General features: G+C 30.5%; 1 protein-coding gene across 5 annotated transcripts in view; it reads right to left on the bottom strand.

Moving 5' to 3' along the window:
• LOC103574379 (TNF receptor-associated factor 4) overlaps nt 1-20713 on the bottom strand; it is a 99806-nt gene extending 79093 nt beyond the window's left edge. For 2 of the 5 annotated variants that reach the window (XM_053739313.1, XM_053739316.1), the window contains exons 1-2: nt 20341-20713; nt 9469-9675 (exon numbers count right to left, since the gene is read on the bottom strand). The gene's annotated coding sequence lies outside the window, so the exon portion shown is untranslated. Of the gene's footprint in view, nt 1-9468; nt 9676-20075; nt 20162-20340 lie in introns of those variants that run through there. The other 3 variants (XM_053739314.1, XM_053739317.1, XM_053739315.1) reach the window with 2 other exon arrangements.
• Nucleotides 20714-27349: the final 6636 nt, after the last annotated feature.

Here is a 27349-nt window from a genome sequence, read left to right as displayed (position 1 = left end):
TCAGTAATAATTATTGATTTATGAATTCGTTATCCTATAATAAAATTTATGTGAAGGTAAACTATTCGTAATGTGATTGTGATTGGTCGAAAGTGAAAAAATACATGTAAACGACAAAAAAATATAAATTAAGATCAATACATGAAAAACGACACGCGCGTTCGCGCGCGAAACATGTACGCTAGTTTTATTATAAATTAAAGTAATGAATTTTTATAACTTCTAAGAGAATTTAGCAAATAAAAAAATTCTAACACTACTTTGATTCACTAGTTTCGCTCGAACCCCCTTAAGAAATAATAAAAAAATTCCAGATTTTTGAAAGATTATCAATAGGCTTTAACCCTTTCTCGGTTGATCTTGAATCTCTATGCTTAATTTGGATCGTACGTCTTCGTTTTTAAGTGAAAGAGCACTAGCCTATTTAGTAGAGAAGGGGCAGAAAAAGTAGTAGAAGGGGGCGCATACATGCACAAATACGATTGAACCGATACTCACACAGCCTTACTAAGAACTGTGATTGGTTTTATCCCCTCACGGCTCACACCGAACTCCTTGAGACTCCAAACCGGAAAAGGGTTAATTCGGAGATGAATCGATGAACAGCAAAAAACAATCTTATATCTCAAAATATTGTCTAGTTTTCAGATCTGGTTTTGAAAATTTTTCATTATCTACGGTTCCAGAATAATGCTAAGTAAACCACCGAAGAAAAAATTTTATCAAAGTTTTGCTCGTCTAAAAAACGGTCTATAGGCTTCAATAAATGTTTTTGATTTTTTTCCCATGAGGCTCTTTTAAATCATTTAATGCTCTTTAATTTGTCACAGTCAAAAACTTTGTTTTATAATTTGACGTGGAATTATGCATAACAATTATTGTGTTAGTTAATATCCTGTGAGTAACAACATTTGTGAGATATTATCTTTATTATAGTGTTTGTCTAATTATTATTTGTGAACAATACTTTAATATTAAATCATTGTAATTTGTAATTATTATTTGTTTGTATTTAAATTAAAATGAAAGACAATAATAATGATACTGATATTCGGGATAGCGCCCAACTATCTACTGGCTCTTCGACACACACACACACACCCATATATATATATATATATATACATATTATAAATAATATATATAATATATATATATAATATAATAATATATAATATATATATATATATATATATATATATATATATATATATATTATAACGTGTTTTTCACCACCGGGGATCTACCGGTGTGAAGTCCGACACTACACTTACGATTTTGGCAACCTTGTTAAAAATTTAAAGTTGGGCGCCAGGTAATTTTATTATTACCAAATAAACAATTGTTGAAATGTCGGCTCAGGGTGGCGGATCAGGAAAAGGTCAGGCACTTCAGATTACGATAAATAATTGATCAGAATTAAAACAAAATAATCAGTCGGATATGGAACAAAACAAAATCAATTGATCGGTTTCACAAAAATAATCGGTTACAAACAAAATATAAATGGCGTTGTCGGCTTGACTCGATATCAACGAAAGAAAAAAAAAGAAATCGTGGTTGATCGGAAACAAAGTTAGTTCGTACTCAAAAATAAATAACAGTCGGTTGACGAAATAGAAATAATAATTTCATTGTCCGGAGACACACATACAGCGTACGTATTAACGAAATACTTAACGAGTGACGTCAGAATATTCTTACACGGTGAGACGACAAGACTGCTGTTGCGAATGAGACACAGATTATCCGTAATTCTCTGATTTACTCGATGAAATAAAATAAAATAATATAGAAATAATATGTTATTTCGGTAACTCTTGGATTTCGACAGAGAATAACATATATCAGTTATATCAAAATCGGAGGGGGATACCTGGGAATATTTCCTTGTAAGTACTAACGAATGCAATAATTGTTATGCAAAAAATTATAATTAATGTATTACACGACAGTCCAATAATATCGAAATAAAAACTGATCAAATAATCTACAAATAGTGCGGTACAGGACAGGAAAACTTATACTCGTACAACAAATGTTTGATCAGATCTAATTCAACTAGTACCAAACTTTATACTCTTTGTTAAAAACCTTTTTTAACCTCTTTTTTTTTCTCACGCCCCCACAAATCTCTATAACAATGCATTTTATAAGAAAAAATTTGAGCCATCGATTTTCTCGTATCGCAGGTAAAATTCATATCAAATTCCAAGTTTGTAGGTCTTTCGGCCAAAAAACGTGAAAATTTTTAATCCTTACACCCCCGCAAAACCCTACTAGAGTCCACTATATAAAAAAAAATCTCCACTATTTACGTCTTCTTATCGTAGGTGATTTGTATTTCAAATTTCAAATCTGTACATCGCTTGGCCAAAAAATGTAAAAATGTTAATTTCTCACGCCTCCAGACAACTCCGTCAATGCCGAGTTAAAAAAAAATATTACACTATTGATTTTCTCAGTTTATCAGTAATTTGAATTTTGCTATAACAACGGTTGTTATCGTAAAGGTTACCATGGTAACAGTTACTATAGCAACGGTTGCTACCCTTTCTTAAAAGAAGCGATTTAAAACGATTTGTAATGTTAAATGTTCAGAAAAAAGGTGATTCAAAAGTATTTAAAGTATTCAAAAGCATTAAATGTATTTATAATTTTTTTTTTCTAATCATTTTAAATCGCTACTTTTAACCCTTCACACGCGCTGTACGGAGATTCCCCGTACAACACTACTCGACCTAATAGAGTTGACGTGAATACGAGTGAGACACTATAGCAGACCGAGACTCGACAGCCCAATATTGTGCCAAAACAGATTCTGTCGTCAAAAATTTGTTTTTTACAAAGGTACTCGGGCAGTCGCATAGTACCTGTAGGTCGCTTGTTATTATTATTTATAATATCACTACTATTATATCGAATCACTTCAAATCATTTTGGATCTCCCAGTATAGCAGAAATTCGATCATTATTTTGTAATTCAAAGGAATTTAAGACCCGACTAGAATTTCTTCCTGATTTGCCTGAAGTACTATAAGGACCTTATCAGGTTAATATAAGGTTTGCATTATTAGGGCAAACCAGACAAGTTCCTTGTCAGGTCCTCATCAGGATATCCTTATTCAAAAAAAAGTCATTTGCCATCAGGCCAACCTGATGAGTTCCTTGTCAGGACCTCATCAGGATATCCTTATTCAAAAATAAATACCCCATCCCTTCAAATATTTTATTTACAGACTAAAAATTAAATAAAGTACAAAAGAATATTATATAAAAATCACGTCAATCATAGCAGCACGGATTTTTTACTTCTTTATCAGTTATTCTTTGACATCATAATGAATATTATATTAACACTTACAAGATCACATATGTATGTCAGCGTAGTGGATAGCATCGAGGACTTTGAATCGGAAGGACGCAGGTTCGAGCCCAGCAGTCATCGGGATTTTTTCATCGATAAAAAACATGTTTACTTCCTCTAATTAATGATTTCAATACAAATAGATAACATCCTCGATCGAATTAAAATTCTCTTATTTTTTTTTGCAATTCAATATTTTTTAAAAAATAATTACTAATAAGGTAATCCTGATAAGGATTTGATGAGGATATCCTGGTAAGGTCCTGATAAGACAATCCCGATAAGAATCTCATGGGTCTTAAGCGTTACATCCATATCAGGATCCTCGTCAGGATACCCTGATCGGGACCTTATTTGAAATAAGGTTAACCTGATAAGGACCTCATCAGGCCCTTATGAAAAATTCTAGTCGGGGAGTAGAGTAAGATCACGTAAAGTGGGAGGTCCATTTGACGTGATTCTACTCAGTATTTAAAAATTAAAATTACTCAAAATATATGTACATACCTTGCTCAAACCATTGTAATTAAATTTCGCTAAAATAGTCATTAGTTGCATATGTTTTCACGGTGTGAAATAGTCATTAGTTGCATATGTTTCCAATCACGGAGAATTGAGACATCTCTATTCTCTATGGATCTAACGCATGAACTGAAACAAGAGATCCGGCTTAGAGATGGAAAAGGCGCGCGAAAAGTCGATTTTCGACTTTGGAATTGACTCGAAATATTTCGATTTTTAAAGTCGATTAATCATCTCTGATAGTCGACTTTTGTGACTTGAGTCGACTTTTTAAAAATTTAGCAATTCGTGCATAAATTGTTAGATATATTAATATTGTACCAAATTATAAATGTACAAACATACTTTTGAAGTTTTTAACATATATATGTTATAGAAAATATTTTAAGATTAAAGTGCAGACAGTTTGGAATTGAATAACGAAATTTCATTTTTTAAGTAAAAAAATAAAATTAAATAATTAAGAAAACCACATTTCTTTATCGATCGATCGTAAGAATATAAGCTCATTTAAATGCTGAGCTCATCAAATACTAAATACTGTAAAAAAAAGTCGAATAATCATCGAGTAAAAGTCAATTCTAATCGATTCTAGTCAGGCTCAACTCGATCCTAAAAAGTCTATTATTTTCAGATAAAAGTCGATTTTTGACTAAAGTCAGAGTCGACTTTCCTATCCCTAATCCGGCTGAGCCGTCATAGAGAACTGTCACATTTGTGTATTTGAGCAATTCGATTCCCGGTCAAATATACCAATTCCGAACTACGCTTCAAACAATTTCGTCTACGACTTCTAGAACAATGCCGATTTCCGACCAACGATCAAATGTATCGTGAGCAATAATTCCGACAACAATAAATCGCCTTCTGTGAACAATAGCCGCCTTTTGTGACCAAGCTAAAACCTCGACGCGAAACTAAAGAACGTGTACAACCGATTTTTTTTTTGTTAATGAACAAGTATAGTGCGCTCGTGTAATGATTAAAATAAAGTAATTACTTGTAATAATTATATGATAGTGCAATTTGACGCGTTACCGTGTAACAGGGAAAATTTGAAATTTCCACGCTAAATTATCATAATTGTCTGTTATACGCGCCGTCGATAAAAACTATAACTACCCCAGGGTTCTCCGGGGTAGAGCGTAACTTGTCTTCAGGAGCGTTAATTGTAGGGGCTTGTCCGTCAGTCCCACTTAGCTATAAGTAATAGTAGTAGGAGTTACTAAATTTTCCGGAGGTTGCCGAATCCGGACGAGTGGGTGAGAAATGAAAAGTGCCGGTTGAACGGCAATCGACACACAACCGGACGGACCTCTCGAAGATCCAGACGTTTTAGTAACGCAGGTAATTAAAATTAATTTAGACTTGGATTCTAAATTGTGGAACTAAGCGATAATTTAATAAGTATTATAGATATCAGGCATTAGCCGGTATCCTTTATAACTATTACTAATTATTCTGGAAAAGCAGGTGAAGGAGAGCACGAGAAAAAAACGAAATAAGAGACGAGAGGGAGAGCAAGAGAGCTACGACAGTCGAGGAAAGTTGGAGACGAAGGAACCCAACGAGTTAGAGACAAAAGAACCTGACTAGACGGAGACAAAGAGAACTACGCACCAGAAATGAATATCAGGAATTCAATTAAATTATCATTCTAGGCCTAGGCCGGAATTTTAATTTGATTTCTAATACTTAGTTGTTAGTCGGGGTAATCTGCGTCTAGGCCCATAGTAATTTAATTAGGCGTAAATTGATTAGATGAAATCTAAGCCAGACGTTGTTTCACCGGATGTAGGCAACTCAGCTAGATCCAGTGCGTCGTCCTCGAGTCCAGGCCATTGCCGGAATTATTGCGTCGCAGACATTTCTAGGCCCATTGTGTAAAACACAAGCCAGAAATTCCAGATCCAGTCCACGTAATTTAATTAATTATTCAATTGTCGTATTATTTGTTAAAAAAAAAAAATTAATATTATTTTTTGAACCTGTCGGTTAATAAAAAATCATTAAATAGCTTTTAAAAAACTAGCCTTTTTGCCGGTTAGCCGTTGGCAAGTTGGCTGAGCTAAGCTAAATTAACCGGTTAAGCCGCCAGCTAATAAGCTAATTTAGTTAACCTGTTAAATTAGCTTAGCTGATCGCTTAGTTAGCTAATTAACTTAGCTAACTTTTTTAGCCGGCTAAACCTGCTAAATTGTACAGCCCTAATATAAATCCTATCTTTTGATGTGTATCTGTCGTAAACTTATGGTAGATAAATGAAGGGCGTAAACTATGGTTGCTCAATAGACTAGACGACCATACAAAAATAGCTATTCCCACTACATCTTATTATCTTGTAAAGGAAACACCTCAAAATAGTTCACGCCCCTACAAAATGGTTTCATAAAAAGAACATCAGTTAAAAAGATGAAACACACCAATAATTCTAAATAATTCAATTATTAGTTAATTTTTGAATAATAATAAAATCCGCAAATAAAAAGTTTCACAATAAACTTGAAAAAATAGTTAGTTTTTTGAAATTTATGTAAAATATAATTTTTTCAACTATACAAGAATCATTAAAAATTATGTATACTTAATAAGATATAACAAACAATCAATTTTAACAGAAAAGGACCATTGGGCCTCGGAAATGGACGTACATTTTTTATCGCATATTTCTTTATTTATTTTCAAATTTTAAGATGAAATTGAAATAAAAAAAAATTTTTTCGAAATTTTTCATACATTTCGAGGTCACAAACTTTAAAAGATATAATAAATGAAAGGAATTGTGTTACAACCTCTCGGATTAAAATTTTAGAATTTAAAAAATGTCACATATAAGACAATAAATTTAATTAAATGATGAGTCCCACAATTAATAAAAAAATGAGAAAACAAGCGCAGCACTAAAATTTTAATCAATAAATATTTTATTTTTACTTAAGAAAAAACTATTATAAAAAAATCGGTCTATCGGTTGACCCTGCGGACCAGCTCTAAAGCTTCACGCTATTTTCGAGCTGAAACAACTCTAAGACATAATTTCCAATAATTTTAACTCGACAATACCTTTAATTACATTAGTGTTTTCGAATTTGAAAGCGATGCATTTTATATTGAACCTAAAAAATTCGAAATATCGAAAATACTTAATAAACCAACGTTCTGACAATTTTTGCTCACAATTATGTCCAAAAAATCTATACAATCAAGCAGAAAGCAATATCGGTGATTAAAATACGAATTTCAATGATTTTCGACTAAGATCAGAACATTAACATAAAATATCCAAGAAATATGTCGAAAAAGAAATTTTTTTAAATTTTGTTGTTGGCAATATTATTTAAACTAAAAAACGAATTGCATTACATTACACAGTAAAAAAAGAATTGTCAAAGTCAACACTTATCATATATGTAAAACGAACGTTTTACACTTATTTATATTATGTTATTTAAACATGTTGTGAGTGTTAAAGAAAGTTATGTATACGTATATGTTAAAAGTAAAAATTTTCCAAGAATTCTTTTGTAATATTCGACGTTATTTTCCACATATTTTGTGTGTTGATTTTACAGTAACATAAAAAAAGTGTTACTTTCGAAAAAAAAAAAAATTTTTTTGTGTTAAAAAATCAATCGATTGCGACAGTTCAAACAAGATAAATACTGTGTGTTAAATTGACACACAAAAGTGTTAAAAATTCAACACTCAGAATTTTAACACTTTTTTACACTTTGACGATTCGTTTTTAACTGTGTATGCGTTGATCGAAAAATACTATGAAGACGAATTATTAATATGATTTCAAATATATTTTAGTACATTATGGTATGATTTATCCGGGAAAAGTTACATAAATTGTTATTTAAAAATTTCGTCGTCGGTATCTTTTAAACCAATCGATCGATTTTGATGTTGAATGTGGCAATCGGCATATTTTAATGAATTCTAAAGTCGAAAAAATTTTCCAAAATGATTGATTAAGTCGTGTCAAAGATATTCCCAACAAAACCGTTTTAATTAAAAACAAAACTAAAAAAAATTTTTTTTTATTATAATTCTCAATTATCATAGAGTCTACTAAATCAAATGATCTAAAACTCGTAGGAAAATTAACGACTAACAAACTCTTTTGATTGCCGCAAGAACCATTAAAATCGATTAATTAGTTCAAAAGTTATAAGAAGTTTACACACACACACGCACGCACGCACACACACACACACACACACACACACACACACACACACACACACACACACACACACACACACACACACATCCAGGCAGGCACTCGGGTGTCATTTGAAAATAGTCAGAATAGCATCCTAGGACCTGAAAACATCAATTGACGGATGTTAACATCCGATGAAAATTCAATGTTCGAAAATCGCGGTGTAAATAATAAATTCCCGAATTTTTTAAAATTTTCAGTTCTACAAAAAATAGAAAAAAAATCAATCTACCAGGCAAAACAAAGATAATTTTATAAAAACAATAGACATGGACATCATCGCGAAAGTATTTTTTATAGAGTTTTTTACTTTCGACAAAAAGAGTTTTGTTACAATTTCATCTTAATTCACTTTTAAAAACTTATAAGTTATGTATATTTTAAAACACTCATTACTGCAGTATCAATACAATCGGATAATAAAAATAATTTTAAAGCGATTATTTTAAAGATTCCTTTCTACAAAATCGTTAAAAGACAATATTATGTAAAAAAATAGAAATGATTAATATCACTTAATTCTCAAGCATGGCCTGATAGGGACGACAGCCAAAAAGAATTATGAAAAAAAAACATCACTTTCGGTGCTAGTGTCTAAACACACAACCTTTTTCTACGTATGTGACTTGCTACAGTTACTTGTGACGATTTAAATTGAAAGCTTAGCGCAAGCTCTACACAAGAAATTCTTGCCGTATTATAACTCAATTCTGGAAAAAAAACTGTAGTTGAAAATAGTTGCGCATTGCTGAAGATTTATCTACTCAAGATTCAAGATCAATTTGAGCATTAAGAACGGTTTTCAGATAATTTTGTCCCAGCTTTTCTCTGAAATAAAAGCTCTAAACGCAAAATAAAGACACAGACCCGATGCTTTACTCTATGAACTAGCGAAGTGCACTTGAATTTTTTGATAACTTCCATTTGTTTACGAGAAAAGCTTGGACAAAGTTCCTATTTAATGTAGAAGTGCAACAGAGATAGTACTGTTTATCCAGTTGAGTGCGAATAGAGAAACAAATGAAAACGCGTCTTAAGCAGATCTTCAGCAAACCACACGTAAGTACCTACTATAAGTTACTGATGCAAGAAATGCGTCAGACACTTTTTCATAGATTCGTGTTCAAGATATCTAATATTCGTGCGTACAATATACCATCAGCAAGACATACACAAATCTTGACATAAGTTTCTTGATACACGATTTTGCGAAGGACACATACGTAAAACAAACACCGGCCGGTAAAAATTTCGCTCAAGACACTTACTCCAGAATCTTAGCCAAACACGTGTTATCCGAGTAATTATTCACGACTGTTAAAAAAGATGAAAATTAATTCCTACTTACTGAAATTTCACAGCTGTAAAAATATCGTAAGGTTTAACTCCTGGGACATAACTCAAAGCTGAAGTTGATTGAAAAAAATTATTCCTGTTTACCAATGTATAATTAGGCTCATGGGTATGGTTAGGTTCTACTGGTATAAAATTATTATTCACGTAATAACCATGGGCTTTGCATCCACAAGATGTACGTTGATTGCAATATAGATATCTAAAATAATTTCCAAAAATACAGAAAAAAATTTTTTTTTTAATTTCCCACATATTATTTGAAAAATATATATATCCTCTAGTAAATACCAAATTTAACAAGTATAATAAAAACAGAAAGCATTGAATTTTTTTTTTCTTTGAAATAACCAAGTAAAATATGAAAAAAAAAAAAAAAATAATGAATATTTTCTACTTTTAATTATATATAAGTTCAATTTAAAATGCTTGTTTTTTGAATCACCAATAATTAGTTTGTAAGAAATTTTTGTTACGTTCAGTCCCATGTTTTTCAACTAAAAAATATTTAGTTGTTAAAAAATAATTGACCAATAAGTTATAAAAATTAATAATTGAACCAAATACTTACATACGATCTTTATAAAAATTAGTCCTATGATAACTATAACCACCAAAAGACCACTTATTTTTTCTTTTATTATTGATTTTTTTAATCTTTGTTTTTAATTGTATCTGGTTTCCAACTTTTTTTACTTTCATTATTAAATTAAAATCAATATTTTAATTAGATAAACAACATTCAATGTTTACTACACAACAATATAATAACAATTACGCAATTAACAAAAAGAAAACGAAAAATCGAACCCCCTCAAGACAACGTTGATACGAAATAATAAAAGACACACCGTAACGGCAAGGCTATAAAAAAATTTTTATCTAAGTCGCCCCCCATCGATAATCAAAAGTAACTAAACATTTTGACAAGTTGCCCAATCATTTTCAAATTTAAAATAATTCTATTGGCTCACAGTTTCTTCTTTATAAGCCAATGAGATTACGCTATTTTTTATCGCATAAGTTAAAATTAACTTTTTAAAAAATATTATGATAATTTTTTTAACTTCCCGCTAAGAAAATTGGAAATTTTCAAAAATTCGGGAAGTTATTGTTTTTACCCCGAATTTCGAAAATCTAGTTTTCATCAGATGCCGACGTTTTGAGGTCCAGGAAGCTATTCTGGAAATTTTCAGAATGATGTCTGGGTATATGTATGTATGTGTGTGTCTGTGTGTAAGCACGCGCGCGGGCGTGTGTGTGTGTATGGGTGGGTGTTTGTATGTGTAAACTCTCTGTAACTTTTTGACTAATGAACCGATTTGGGTGGTTAAGGTGGCAATCAAAAGAGCTTGTTGGACATCGACTTTCCTGAAAATTTCAGATCATTTATTATGCAGACGCAAAAATATTGGCGAATTACAAAAAAAAATTATGTTTCTGAGTTTTTTAGTAATTTCTCAGAAACAACTTGAACGATCGACTTCAAAATCAAAATTAGCTCTAGAATTTGATAAAACGCGCCGATCGCCGCCTTCGCCATCTCAATCGGATAATTTGTTCGAGAGATATCATGAGAGAAAGAAATGTTAAAAAACGATTTTTTTCAAAAACAATGGCATACGAAGAGCTCGAAAATGTGTTTACAATGATGGTTTCAAGCTCAAGGAGCTCGAAAACAGCGGGAAGTTTTGGCCCTGCTTAAAAAATCTGATAGATTCTTATAGCTGTATGTATAAGACCCTATACTTAACTATAGCACTTCTCATAGAACTCATTCATTCTCATAAAATCTCTATGGGAATTTATGAGAATCTATTGGATTCTATGAGATTTTCTAAAGAGGGGGGGCTGGCTCGTAGGGTCAACCGACAAACCGATTTTTTTTGTAATGAGAAATTTCATTATACTTTTAGAATAAATTTGATAATAACGTAATCTAAATTAATTTTTTTATTAATTTTTTCCAAATTATTATTTATTTTTCACTGGAGAAAGCAGAAGACCTTTATGCATTTTTTATTTAATATCAAATATATCCAAACATTTATTTTTATATGATTGATAATCATAAAATAACAAATAACTTTTAACAGTTCCCTAGCGGATTTGGTGCCACCGTGGGAACTCGGAAACAACTCTACAGAAACTCGGTGTTTCGAGGGAGTTTCGACAGTGTTTTCGCGGTAGAAACGTGGCGTTTCGTGTACACATAGACATACGTAAACATAGAATTTGAATAAAGTTGTATTGAAATAATTGGCAAATAAATGAAAATTAAAATAATATTGAAAATTTTTCTCAATGGTGAAACATTAAAAATAGCCCGATTCGCGATAAGTAGCCCAGTCTATAGCAACCCTGCTTAACGCTAAAATTATAAATGATGATACACATAAAACTATGGGTGCAGAGTATGCGGTGTGGACAACCACATAAACTACAGAATATTATATTAAAAATATGAATACAAATCTTTAAAAAAATTTTACTTTGATAAACACAGTAACGTCAAACATAAACAAAATGACAATGGTACAAAAATAAATAAACCGTTAGTAAAGTACCCTCAGCGCTTTCGCGCGTGAGGTTTGCAAAAGAATATAGGAATTTAAATTGTTATTAAAGAATCAAAATTACAATAACAAAAATTATAATCCCTATCCAAAAATAGCCATAAAGTCCACATAGGGGAGTCTAGGGCATGAATGCACCCTTAAACCGGTTTTTTCTTTTTGTGGCTTTTAACCATCAAATTTGTTTATTTTCCGTCTATTTCAGAAGAATCAGTCAAAATTTTGCAAAAAATCGAGAAAAAAAATTTTTTTTCTTCTGGGGCACGAAGGCCCCCTTCCCAAAAACTTATAAAAAGAAAATTTTTATTTATTTTCCGTCAAATTATATCCTCTATAATGTTTTTATCATATTTTAGGCCAATATGCGATAAGTGGGGTAGATGGACCACTCAATTAAAAAAGTTGTATCGAAAAAATTAACTTGACGGAAAAACAATTTTTTCGTTAAAAATTTTTTTTGAGTGGTCTATTTTACCCCACATATCACATATAGTCCTAAAATATGATAAAAACATTATAGAGGTCATAACTTAATAGAAAACCAAAAAATATTTTTTACCTAATTTTAGAAGGGGGCCTTCGTGCTCTAGGCTGCGCTAAATGCGATATAAAAACCTTATAGAAACCGATACAGTCGACAGGATTCTCTGAGGATTTTGTCGCATTTAAGTGGATTCTATGGGAATTTTTTGATAGGAATTTCGTCGAAAATAAAAATGTTGAAGAATCGGAAAGAGCACACCTCAATATCAAAGATTTTATTTTTAATATACTTTTATTTTATTTTATGATAATAATTTCTCTTTCAATAAAATTCTTGTTTTACATATCATGCCTTTTTGTCGTAGATGACACTCTTATTTTCAATAGCACTATTACGGTAGTGCTGCTACCGGTAATAGAAATAAAGACAAAAGAGAAAAAAAATAAAACCGGAAAAAAAATGGCAGTTAAACTGTTCGAAAATGATTTTTTACGATTTTTTATTAATTGCAATTAAACAATAAGGATTCAAATGGTGATTTTCAAAAGGGTTTTTATGATAAACAATACAAGGATAGTAAAAATAAAAAAAAATGAAGTTAATAAGTCGTGTTTATTGAAAATTATCATATTTAGACGAGTCCGAACACCGCAAATAACACACTAGTGTCGTTTAACGAAATAAATTCTCTTCAATTTATCCAATTATAAATAAACTATTAATATTAAAGAATGTTATAATATTCTTTGCACTAATGCACAGAAAAAAATAATCGGTAGCAGCTACGCATTATTCCGGTAATAGTTACCGAAACAATCCGAAGCCGCTACCGATGCTATCGGTAGCAGTTACCAATTTTTTTAACTTCCCGCGATAGAGAACAATAAACATAAATTTTTTCGCTGAAATGAACAAGAAATCTTGATATTTTGAAAAATATTGATGTTTGAAAGGAAAAGTATGCATTTATAGACGATTCCTACCACGAACAAACCGTACAAATTTAAAACTCCAACAAATTTCATTTTTTACCGCCAACTGAAATGTTAGATTACTGATAGTCAATTTGGTATTTTTTTTTGGAATCTGTTCGGATTCTATTAAATTGTGAAATTTACGTCAATACGTGTGTTGTTCGTCGATTTGCTGTTGATATTTTTTGATAGGCCTTAATAAACATGAATTTTTTAACTGGAATGAACAAGAAATCCTGATATTTTGAAAAATGTTAATGTTTGAAATGAAAAGTATGCATTTATAGACGATTCTTACCACGAACAAACCGTGCAAATTAAAAACTCCAACAAATTTCATTTTTGACCGCCAAAAAAATTGTTAGACTACTGACGTCAATTTGATAGTTTTTTGTTAGAGTATCTGCGGGTTCTATCAATTGGGTATTTGCATGAAAATGAATTCGCCCTAAAAATGTAATTAACGCATTCTTTAATAAGTAAAAGACTAGGGAAAAAAAATTAAAAATTAATTTAAACAAGTAATTTTCAAATAAATAAATAAATAAAAGTGGTCTTAAATGATAAAAAAGTCACGTGATTCGAAACGTGTTGTGATTGGTTTGACGTCATTGTGCATATATCAGCGCGATTATTTAAATCCATATTAAGTGGTAAATGGTATTTTACAGTGTTAAAAAAGTTCAAATTAAGTTTTTATAATTTTATTACTTTAAGTTTCATTATATTTAATAATGAATGTAAGAATTCACTGAAAGTATTAAAAAAAAATTGATAATGGATTTCGCGGAAAATTTTTCTTAAAAAACTAACGTGAATAGTGGTATATGGAAGTTATGAACATGTTTAGTGTTTATATATGCCGAGTGGTACCAGTTTGACAGTATCGTTAGTGATAAATAATCAATAAATAAACAAATATGCCCCGAAAAAAAGTAGATCCTGGATATAGTGAGGCACGATCTGACAATTTACCCAGAGTTGATGCATTTATGGTTGCATCTTTTCTCGCCACTAACTCCGATTTTATATCAGCTGAAATGCAAGGAGCAAGAGCTAACCAGTATGTATAATTACAGAGAAATAAAAATATTATAAGATATTTAATAAATTTTTTGATGCCATCAAATCATTAAATTGTTCTTCCTTATTATAATAAATGACACTACAAAACGTATTTTTTAAACAACAATCACAACAGCTGATTACACGTGCTTAGAAAAGTATACCGCAAGAGATTGGCGCCAACAATTTCAAACAAAATATGCACTATGACGTCACATACGCGAGAGGGAGTTACTTCCCTGATTAAAAACTCTGATTGAAACTGATTGAATCTGATTGAAACTGATAGAGAAAAATCCAATCAGTTTCAATCAGATTCAATAAGAAAATAATAATTTTTAAGAACTTATTTTCTGATTGAATCTGATTGAAACTGATAGAGAAAAATCCATTCAGTTTCAATCAGATTCAATAAGAAAATGATAATTTTTAATAACTTATTTTCTGATTGAATCTGATTGAAACTGATTGGATTTTTCTCTATCAGTTTCAATCAGATTCAATAAGAAAATAATAATTTTTAAGAACTTATTTTCTGATTGAATCTGATTGAAACTGATTGGATTTTTCTCTATCAGTTTCAATCAGATTCAATAAGAAAATAATAATTTTTAATAACTTATTTTCTGATTGAATCTGATTAAAACTTATTGGATTTTTCTCTATCAGTTTCAATCAGATTCAATAAGGAAATAATAATTTTTAAAAAGTTATTTTCCGATTGAATCTGATAGAAACTGATTGAGAAAACTTTAATCAGATTCAATCAGAAAATAATAATTTTTAAAAAATTATTATTGTAATAAAAATTCGTATAACGACAATGTACAGAGAAATTGAGCTTCAATGTAATATTAAGCATCAAAATAATTTTTTTCTCTCTAAAGTATTTAATTTGTAGATAAAAATAAAAGTCAACGTCAGGGTTGAAATTATAACTTATTTTTTATTGAACCTCAAAATAATTCGGTTGCATACAAATATCCCTGATTAAAAACTCCGATTGAATCCGATTGAATCTGATTGAAACTCAATCAGAATTCTATCAGTTTCAATCGGAAACGAATTTTCAATCAGAAATGTTCGGGAGCGTTTGAGGCCTCCAATTGAATTTCAATCAGATTCAATCGGAAAAAAATATTTTTTATTTTCTGATTGAATCCGATTGAAATATTTCAATCAGTTTCAATCAGATTTAATCGGAAAATAATAATTTTTTAAAAACTACTTTCCGATTGAAACCGATTAAAACTGATTGAGAAAAATTCAATCAGATTCAATCGGAAAATAATAATTTATTTCTCGATTTTATCCCGATTGATCAATTTTTTATTTCTCCGTGTAGAATGTTCTACTTGATTTTAAACTATCTTCCTGATGAGCTAGATATAGCTAAAGTCCTTAGTAAAAATGAAACGAGGCACTGGCTAGCGTCTCGCTAGCGTCGCTAGAATCAATGCTAACGGTAGATGACAGACGAGGCGGCCCTCGTTTATTTTTAATAGGGGTATGCGTATTATCTATGAGATACGAGTAGTTTAACATTAGACAGTATAAAAATTGTAAGCTTAATATAGTATAAATCCTTTTTATTGTAGAATGTTCTACTGATTGTATCTTATAAACAGTGCACTTTAGCGATATCACCCTGTTTAGAAAATCTCATAGATTCTCATACATTCCCATAGAGATTTTATGAGAATGAATGAGTTCTATGAGAAGTGCTATATGGTTAAGTATAGGGCCTTATACATACAGCTATAAGAATCTCTCGGATTTTTTTAGCAGGGAAGTATAATAAACAATTCTGTAGAGGACGAAATTTTCTAAAAGATGGGTGCTATGCATCTTTTTCGTACGATGAGCCGTTTTTTTTTTCACTATTAACAAAATTATATGGAACAAGTAAAAAATAGACTTTCGGAGCAGATAGAATCGACATAGATCGAGTTAGAGCAATTTGTTTTATAGACTTTCAAATTCAACAAATTCTCTGCAAATTAAAACTGGTTTCAAAACGATAGCTTAAAATCTGGCTAAGTTATAGCAATTAAAAAAAAATGTTATTCAATTAACATACTTTTTAAATGGAAAAATTTGATACTCGAGAGAAAGTACTTTAAATTAAATTGAAGAGCTGAAATTTTCAGGGAATTTTTTTCTCAATATAAACAACAAAATTTTCTTGTATCGGCTAGAAAAAAAAAATTTCGTTTCAAACGAAGCGGATTCAATTAGAAAATAATAATTTATCTATCGATTATTTTCCGATTGAATCCGATTGAATCCGATACAAAATTTTCAATCAGTTTTAATCAGATTCAATCAGAAAATAATAATTCATTTATCGAATATTTTCTGATTAAATTCGACAGACAATTTTCAATCAGTTTTAATTGGATTCAATCGGAAAATAACAATTCAGATAGTATTGATAATTATTAAAATTTGGGCAGATATGAATTTCATTTATCATTAATTCAGCAATTTTTAAAATATCCGAGTATAGAATTTTATCTGTCTTTCCAATTTAATCTATTTTATAAAAAGTTAAAACAAGCATTTTTCAGGATTATATAAAAACTTTTTTTAAAAAACTGTATTGATTGAGTTTAAAACTATTACGAAAATAAAAGGAAACATCAATAAAAAATTATATATATATTAAGATAGTTAAAAAAAAAAAATTTTTTTTTTTGGTATCCCAAAATTGACAGTCTACCTAAAAATAAAAATTTCGGTACCAATCCAAGCTCTTAATAATAATACTACAGTTTGTGTCAATCAATTTTTCTATTTTCTATTTAAATAACACGGGAAAAAAACTTTTTATTTTTTAGAATTTTCTAACTTACAAGCCAATCAACGAATTATTATGCACGATAGATATTTTTGTAGGATATTGAATGCTCTACAACAAAAGTCTCATCATTTTTTGATAAATCTAACTGTTCAAAAGTTGTTTGAGCTTAAAGTCAAATTTATAGAAAATTTTGAGATCTTCTTACTTTTCCGGCGAAACTATCAGTTTTATCAGAAAATCTCATAGAAACTTTTTTGTAGGTAATTTCATTTCTCAAAAATTATTATGAATAAAGTTTTTTAAAATTTCGCTTTTTTTTCTAGTTATTTTCATTTCTATGTCAAGCTCTTAAAAAATAGTTTTCTGATTGATTTTTTATAAATTCTAAAATAAATTTTTTGTATTTTAACTTATATTTTTTTGATAAATTTTTTTCGTGGGGGTCTTTAACGCAAGGATTTTCGTATGCTCCAACTAATAGAAAAAAAAGTTGCTTGAACCAAGAGAAAAATTTCTTAGGAGAAAAGATATATGTAGAGGAGAGGAAATTCACCAGTCCTAGGTAATAGCATTGGGAGTAGTTCGGTGCTAGCCACTAGATAGCGCCTACCACTTGTGAAGTGTCCCTGGTAAGAAACGTAGTTCAGACGTATTGTATTCCAGACTTGGAAGCAATTCTGACACGAGCACTCCTCTGTTCTTTGACAGAGTGACAAGTGCCATTTTTGGTGGTAATATAGTATATCCTATATTACTTCATGACATGAAATCTAACTGTTAATATAGATTCAACGTAGATTTTAATATATTTGATTTTTTAATTTTTTACCATTTAATAATATATAAAATTATTTTTTCCCGGGAATCGATAATTTTTGATTAATTTACAATCGAAACCTTCCGGAAATATCTGATTAAATCCGATTGAAACTAATTGAAAGTCAATCAGAAATTTCCGATTGACTTTTAATCAGTTTCAATCGGAAACTTCCGAATGATTCCGATTAAAACTGATTAAAAGTCAATCGGAAATTTCTGATTAACTTTCAATCAGAATCATTCGGAAGTTTCCGATTGAATCCGATTGAAACTGATTGAATGTCAATCAGAAATTTCCGATTAAATCTGATAGGACGTTTTCAATCAGTTTCAATCGGAGTTTTTAATCAGGGTTATTCGTTTAAATTTCGACTATTTCTTATTTATTAAATAATTTAAATATTTATGGAAAAAAACCAAAATTTTTTTTTCCAAAAATTCAAAAAAATTCTACAAAATTATAAAATACTAAAAGTTAAGGAATATAAAAATCTTGCAAATACCCAATTGTAAATTTCAGGTCAATATATGTGTTGTTCATAAATTTGCCGTTGTTATTTTCCAATAGACATTAATAACCACGGAATGGTCAACTTGAATGACTGAGAAATCCTATTATTTTGATACATATTCAAATATAATAAATAAATTACATAGTTTTACAGGATTTGCATGACGGACAATCTCTGCAAAGCTTTATTTCTGTCGTTGATCATTTTTGAATGCTAAGTGGTGTACGAATTGTTTACAGCCAATTTGAAAGTGTTAGAACGGACTTTGGTTTGTTTCAGCCTAAATGAGGATTTATAGTCTATTGATATTCTATTAACGCATTTACAGTTATTACTTTTCAATAATATATTTAATTTTACTGCACAAAAACATTGTAGAATTTTTAAAAATATTGATATTTGATAAGATTATTATATACCTTGAAACTATTTTCATTACGAAGAAACTGTGCTAAGGAGTAAACTTTTAGCAGATAATTTTTAATCAATGGACTACATATGCGGTTTTGTTTTCTTATTTAACTTTAATCAGAATTTCTAGATTTTTCACTAGCTTTTTTAGAATTCGCAGCTACTGCTAATCGATATATATCATTAATTATAAAATTCTCACTTCATAGAACCAAATTCACCGTATCATGGACATTGCATTCCAATACAGATATATACTTTCAAACGGTTTTCATTTCAAACAATTTTTCAAAATCTTTAATTTGCGCCGAGAACATTTCTATACCCCAACTCAGAAAATAACTTTTGCCAAGCAATTCTACAGTAACGGGGTAAACTTGTCTTTTCGTTTCGATTCGAATCAACTCAAGTTTTTCAGCCTACTGTTAGGCTGCTACTGAATTAACAATTTTTATGTTTTGATATAGATTATTATACAGTAAGTTTATTTGGTTAGAAGAAAAAAAATTTCAATAACTTTTACTCTATCATTTTATCCCAGACAAAAAATAATGTATTTTTAAAGTATTCTCTACACCTACACACGATTTTAATTTCAAATGTGGCTAGATGAAAAGTGAAATATATGTAATACAAAACAAGATAAAATTTACGACAAATTTCTCCTTTAAATATTCGCATCCAATTTACCATCTCATATTCCGAACATACATTCCAGTAAAATTGAATTTTTAACTTAACAATAATTATCAGTCAAACTAACCATTAAAATGAGAACTATTTGAAATGAATTTTTCTATTAAAGTATTTTATGTATGTATAAGTGTAACTATTGCAGACTTCCAAAATCTTCTAAATTTCCAACAAATCAATTAATGAAAATAATGGAATTGGAAACAATGATTTTACAAGTCATACATTTATTTAAAGACGCATTTTTTAATATTACTATACTTACATTTTATTCATTCATCTCAAAATGAATAAATTCCGTATCATTAGCTACATCCACATTCACTTGTATTTTCATTTTTTAAATATAAATTTTTGCATAGAAATAGAGGATATATAATTTGCATAATAGAGAAATAATAAAAACTTCATTATTTTTCATTTTTCAAGATAACTACAACATTTATTATTAATTGAAATTATATTCATTGATGTTTCTACCATCAAATACTTAAAAAAAATCATGCAATTCATTTAATTTATCTACTTACCTTCACATTATTTATCAATTTTAAAACTACATTTTCCACATTAACGCTCACAAAATGTTTAAATTATAATTATCTTACTATTTAAGATTTATTAACTTGACTACTTATATTTAAAAAGGTAACCATTAAGTCTTTATGTTAATTACTTAGAGAAAATTTGTTTTTTCATTAACACATCATTAACAATGTCTTCTCAACATATTTATTATTTATTTAATCAAATTTGACCATCAAGTCGTTTTGTTTTCAGTTGAAAAACAGAAAAGAGTTACAATATACCTTAACACATCAAAATCTAAATAATTTTGGAAATTAGTCAATTTCAAGGATTAGTTGCCATCTCTCAGAAAAACGTGACATTTATATAAACCCTCTACTTTATCTTAACATTATTCGGTAACAAGAATTATACCCTGATAACACAAGTTGATCGAGAAAAAGTTGGTCATTCATTAGTTTTCGACCAACTTGACGACAAGTTATCGACAACTTCAGCTTTTGCAACTTTTGGCTACAAGTTACCGCCAACTTTCTCAGAAAGTTGGCGGCAGTATGGAGCCGCAACTGGAATGCAAGTTTCTGAGGAAATTGAAAGTAAACTTACCGTCAACTTATGATCACCAACTTTTGCAAGCAACTTTTGCCACCAACTTTCTCAAAAAGTGATCGTCAACTTTTTGGATTTACAACTTTTGCCACCAACTTTCTCAGAAAATGTCCATCAACTATTGGAGGTACCAACTGTTGGCGATCAACTTGGTTCCAGTTGCGGCTGCAAGTTTCTCGTCAGTTTCTCGCCAACTTGGCTATCAGGGTAGTTAGTAATATTTTTAATCTATAACATGTAAACACTGGATGGCAGCACTTGTATTATTATATAACGTCCAGGTCTCCCTTCTTAGTCCCTACTTGTACTATATGCCTACGACTACCAGCTACCATCACTACTAGTGCTGCCAGAACGTGCGATATTTTTACCCCCTCCTGCCATTACACACAATGCTATTTCACCTCAGGAGGGGGTAAAAATATCGCACGTTCTGGCAGCACTGATCACTAGCAGTGCAGCCAGATCGCGGACGAAAAGTTCCCCTTCCCAAGCACCTGTTATGTCCTGGGAGGTTACTAGGATCGGAGCTGACGCCACCTCCTGGACAGTGGGCAGTTCGTTGTCACGCGGGACCAAATTTTGAATTTGAAAACAGTGGATAAATTTATTGTTTACTACGATGATGATGATTATGATTGTTATTTAATGAAATAATTAAACTATGATTAAGGATAGATGTAATTGATAAAATAACTTTTATCTGAAGACTGAATTTTATTATAAAGTATGGATAAAACTTGATCAGTAATAACAGTTGTATTCGTAAAGAGTTCTCGGAGAGAAGTGAAGTTACATCAGACGGCAGAGAGATCTCGGACCTCCACTCTCCAACTTCTCCCCACTACTCTCATGTTCACACTCATGCTTATATGTATAAATACTTATATATCTGTGTTCTTTACTAAATATTATACTTATACATTTATACTTTCTACTAATACGAATTTGAGATATAAGATTATACATTTACGTTCTTTACTTTATCCATTCTATATCTTCTTATTACTTATATTATTTATATTCTATTTTCCCGTACTTGGATACAATCATTCGGTTAAATATTCTAGACTATCAGAGGTGTGTTCTATAATTATTCTATATTTAGTTATTCGTTACAATTGACATTATCATTTATCGTGAAACATCATTATAATTATTCTAATGCTATATTTCAATATTTCTATTAATTCATTTATTATATGAATCACTCTTTATTTAATATAAAAATATATATATTAACAATAATAGTTAAGTTCCTGTGATATGGTTTTCATTTATAAATAAGATTTATTTATTATATATTTCCTTTTCTTGTTTGCTTATAGAGTATGTATTTGTTTATAATCATATTTACTGCTAACTTTAGAACAAGGGCCTATTCATGATTTTTATGCGTGTGTTTTGTTTAGGTTTTAAGTATCAGGTGACAGAAAACGTTCCAAGACCACTCAAACTGTATTTATGTTTCTCTAAATATAAAATAAAGTTTATCCATCTATTTATTTAACTTTCTTATAATAAAAATATATAATTTAATGAGTATGTGCCACGACGATTTGTGATTTAATTTATTTACTTCATATTGTTAAGACGCAATAAGTGTTGTAGGATATTAATATATTATTTCAAATGGAATTTAAATGCGCGCTTCTTATATATCTCAAGTTTACTAATTAATTAACAGGTGGAGGCACCTGAGGCTGTTGAGGACATAACACCTTTTTCTCTCATATATACACATGTATATAACGATATATAATAATAGCTAAAGCTAATTCTGAATGAAATATAAATTCTGCAAGACAATTACCTATATAAATAATACCATTACTGGTTGTTAAATCGTGGTCGCACATTTACATTACAAATTACAAAAATAATCATTTTTATGATTTAAAACTAACAGTAAATATTAACTCAGGTTACGCACAATATTTATATTACACAAGAATACATATTTTTTAAGGGTGAGCAGCACTAACCGGATGTTCGAATTTATTTTTCTAATTACGTTTGGAATAATTACGTCACTTAAATGATGAAAACCTTCAAAAAAAAAGTTTATCTTAAACATTTTTCGGAAGCTATAAAATTTTTGTAATAAGAATTGATCAATAAATTCAAAGAAAAGTAAAATTTAAAAACTCGTTTAGTACGGCCCAGCCTTATCATTGAGGTCACGGTGTTTACATTTTAGCAAGAGTTTAATCCAGACTATGAAGTATTATACGGATCAACAAGGTAATTTAATTTTGTAGAGTCTTTTGACGAATTTAAAGAAAATTTGATTAAGGTTATACTCGGAAATTCTTATTACTTATGTTATATTATTCCAGATATATTAATTTCAACTTGTTTGTATGTACGACTTGGTATGTGGTGGGGTGAATTAGGTAGCTACATTTCATTATTCCAGGTTTCAGTAATTTTATAAGGGCCTATATAGTTACGATCAAGTTCGTTGGTTTTCGCGTCATTTACCAAAAATACCCAATTTCCTTAAGAAAACTTATTAGGGTTTACCCGACAGTCACAATATTCCTTTGATTTGAATGTAGCTCTGTCTGGATTTTCAGCAGCTTTTTAATTGTGTTACTTGACTTATAATCGGCAGACTAGAAATTACACAACAAGTAAGATTGATTTTCTGATTCTTTTCGTCAGCCATTCAGGGTTTTTAGGGTTCTTGTCAGGTTCATCGTCTGAGGAATAAACGTCATTTAATATCGGTTCAGGAAAAGTATCATTATCATTAAAAGAATTGGCAGGGAGGTTGGTTTGAACCGGATATAAGAAAACTAGATATTTATGACTACAAACATTTGTTGCTGATTCCGGAATATTTAAATATAAACTAGTTTCACTTCTTTTAGATAACTTTAATGTTAGTACTTAAGCATGCATTTCTATAATGTCTCTTTCATTTTCACACATTTCAGGCGAGGACGTCCTCTCTGGCATCTCATGCATGGGGGACTCAAACCCCCACACGACATCCGAGCTCGGTACAACAACTGCTGGGTGGTCCAACCACCCAAGGGACAGGGCTAATAAACCCCTCTGAAGAGGGCTGCCACTCATCCAACAACTCGTCTCCCTGGGAAGAGAGTACTGTCCTCGTTCGAGTCTCGCTTTCCGCCTGAACGTCAGGTCGGCGAGTCGTCGGGAAGGCATCTCTATCCTTCAGATATGTGCACAACGTGCCAAGGGTGGCCATAAACTTGCTGTTTACGCCACTATATTTGGAGGGGGTTGTCCAACAACCCCAGGGAGTCGATGCCATAATTTTTTTTCACACTCTCTTTTTTTTTTTTTTATCTTATTCTGTTTTTATCCATGCTAATACTCAACCTACTATTTCCTATGAGTTTATCCTCAAGAAGCGGTTTCCCAAGCTTTGTGTTCTAAATCAATAATATATTAAGTAATTTTTTGTCAATGGGGTTTCGAGAGAGCGCATCAACATTAGCGTTCAATCGACCTTCCCTATAATTGACTTCATATTCATATTTCCGTACTTCAGCAACCGATGTAGGAGTTAAGATATAGGAATGTTTATTCTATGAGCTCACACCAATGATTTATGATCTGTGACTTTCAGGAGTTCAGGGGCAGAGTAGTAGGAAGGTATTTTCTAATGTCTTCTGGCTGAGAATTGCACCGAGGGCATAAAAAGAAGTGTTTGTTGTCGTGACGAAAAGTTTTGAAAGTGGGGGAACTGGAGAATAAATTAATATCAACTTATAATTAATATCAGAATCTATCGTGAATTAAAATTTCTCCAAATTAAGTAGTTCATCACTATTAATAGTTATACACGGTGAGGTAATATGCTTGTTGTTGTGAGTTTTTATGGAAGCGTCATTTTGAATAAGTTTTTGTTTCATTTGGTCTTCTGTGTGGGCTGTATTGTCAGTTTGTTGGTCGTTGTATGCATTGAAATTTTGGTTTGATGTTGTGTTATTTTCTCTAACCCAAGTAAACCTATTTTTGCAGATTTGTGCGAAATGACCAGGCTTAGAACATATTGAACAAATTACGCTCATGGAGTTATTACAGTCTTTTTGTAATGTCCTCGTCCTCCACAAGAAAAACAAATAATCGAATTACGGTCAAGTCGTCTTATATTGTCATTGTTATGTGTCTGAGTTACCCGTACAGTAGCCTGGTTATTAGTTGATGATTCCTGTGGCAGTCTGTTATTGTTATGATTTCTTTTATCTCCATAATGATTGTTCGCAAATTTGATATGATTTTGGGAACTACTAATGGAATATTGGCTGGAGTAAGGATTATTACTACAGTGGGAATGTATTTTAAAAAGTGAATTTCTTTGTTCCAATTCTTTTTCTAATTCTACGGCAAGATCTACTGCTCGCGACAGAGTAAGAGGTTTTTGACTAGCAGCCCACAATCCTAACTCTCCCCTAAGACCCGTACAAAGCTATCTCGAGCTCCTTCTTGGGTACTAGCTAATAACCCGGTTCGTATTTCACCCGAATGATTATCCATAATTACTTCTGACGTTCCTTGAACGATTTCGTTGATTCTAGTAACGCAATCTACGATGGTTTCACCATCCTTTTGATAAATATTCGAAAGTAACGACTGTCATTGAGATAGAGTTCTACTCGGCGCTAAAGCTCTTTTAAGATTTCCCAAAATCCCTTCAAATGCTAATCCCGATTGATTTGAAATATATTTGCTGACTTTACCCAATATACGAGATTTTATCAACTGAGTTAAATACAATTTACCAGATGGATGTATTAGATTTAAGGTTTGATTACAAAGTTCAATAAAATTATTAACTGGCATATTTTCTCCATTGAATACGGGTATAAGGTTTATAGCGTCTTTGATACTAAAAAATTGGGAATTACTTGTATGAACTAGATTATTGGTAGCATAATTGTGCTCATTATTTCCGTAGCCCGCGAGTACTGGTTCAATTGGTACGCGATTCGAATTATGAACTGGAGTAGCCGGAATGCTAGGGGTTATAGAAGGAGAGATGGTGGAAAAATTGTCATTTTTAGTGTTCTGAATGTCAATAGAACTAATCACCACTTCAGTGCTCGCGTCCGAAATATGTTCGTCTGTAGTCACTAAATTAGACATTTTTGCCTCAAATTATGTTAATGCTTCTATAGTCTAGATTCTATTTGATTACTATATTTAATATATTAAGGAAATCCTATATCAAATTACAGTTGAACTTTTAATTATAATTATTAAGATTATGGAATTGTAAATAATACAAAATATTATAATGTGTACTTATTTCGACTGAAACTTATCTCTGATAGCAATTTAAAAGTGTTAAATATCAAATAATCGTCAAATTTCATACATGAATAGTTATAGAATTTCCTTTAAAACAAAATGCCTTTAGTTTTGATATAAAATAATACTTCATAGAATGACTTACAGGTTGCAGAATTAATACAAATAAAATACCTTAAAAAAAAAAATAATCACTTTTCACTTTTCACTCGCGAAATTGCCCTTATTAATATCGCACTACATAATTTCACTTCACTAATATCTTCTGTCAGCATGAAGTTTCCTCCTAGATGACCCTTCGCAGTTGAATTGACACCGTTTAAGCTGTAAGTGATGCTAAAATGGTGTGTTATGTCCTCAACAGCCTCAGGTGCCTCCACCTGTTAATTAATTAGTAAACTTGAGATATATAAGAAGCGCGCATTTAAATTCCATTTGAAATAATATATTAATATCCTACAACACTTATTGCGTCTTAACAATATGAAGTAAATAAATTAAATCACAAATCGTCGTGGCACATACTCATTAAATTATATATTTTTATTATAAGAAAGTTAAATAAATAGATGGATAAACTTTATTTTATATTTAGAGAAACATAAATACAGTTTGAGTGGTCTTGGAACGTTTTCTGTCACCTGATACTTAAAACCTAAACAAAACACACGCATAAAAATCATGAATAGGCCCTTGTTCTAAAGTTAGCAGTAAATATGATTATAAACAAATACATACTCTATAAGCAAACAAGAAAAGGAAATATATAATAAATAAATCTTATTTATAAATGAAAACCATATCACAGGAACTTAACTATTATTGTTAATATATATATTTTTATATTAAATAAAGAGTGATTCATATAATAAATGAATTAATAGAAATATTGAAATATAGCATTAGAATAATTATAATGATGTTTCACGATAAATGATAATGTCAATTGTAACGAATAACTAAATATAGAATAATTATAGAACACACCTCTGATAGTCTAGAATATTTAACCGAATGATTGTATCCAAGTACGGGAAAATAGAATATAAATAATATAAGTAATAAGAAGATATAGAATGGATAAAGTAAAGAACGTAAATGTATAATCTTATA

The sequence above is a fragment of the Microplitis demolitor genome, chromosome 5, assembly GCF_026212275.2.
Source record: "Microplitis demolitor isolate Queensland-Clemson2020A chromosome 5, iyMicDemo2.1a, whole genome shotgun sequence".
Classification (NCBI taxonomy): Eukaryota; Metazoa; Arthropoda; class Insecta; order Hymenoptera; family Braconidae; genus Microplitis; species Microplitis demolitor.
This window is presented reverse-complemented; position numbering and strand designations above follow the sequence as displayed.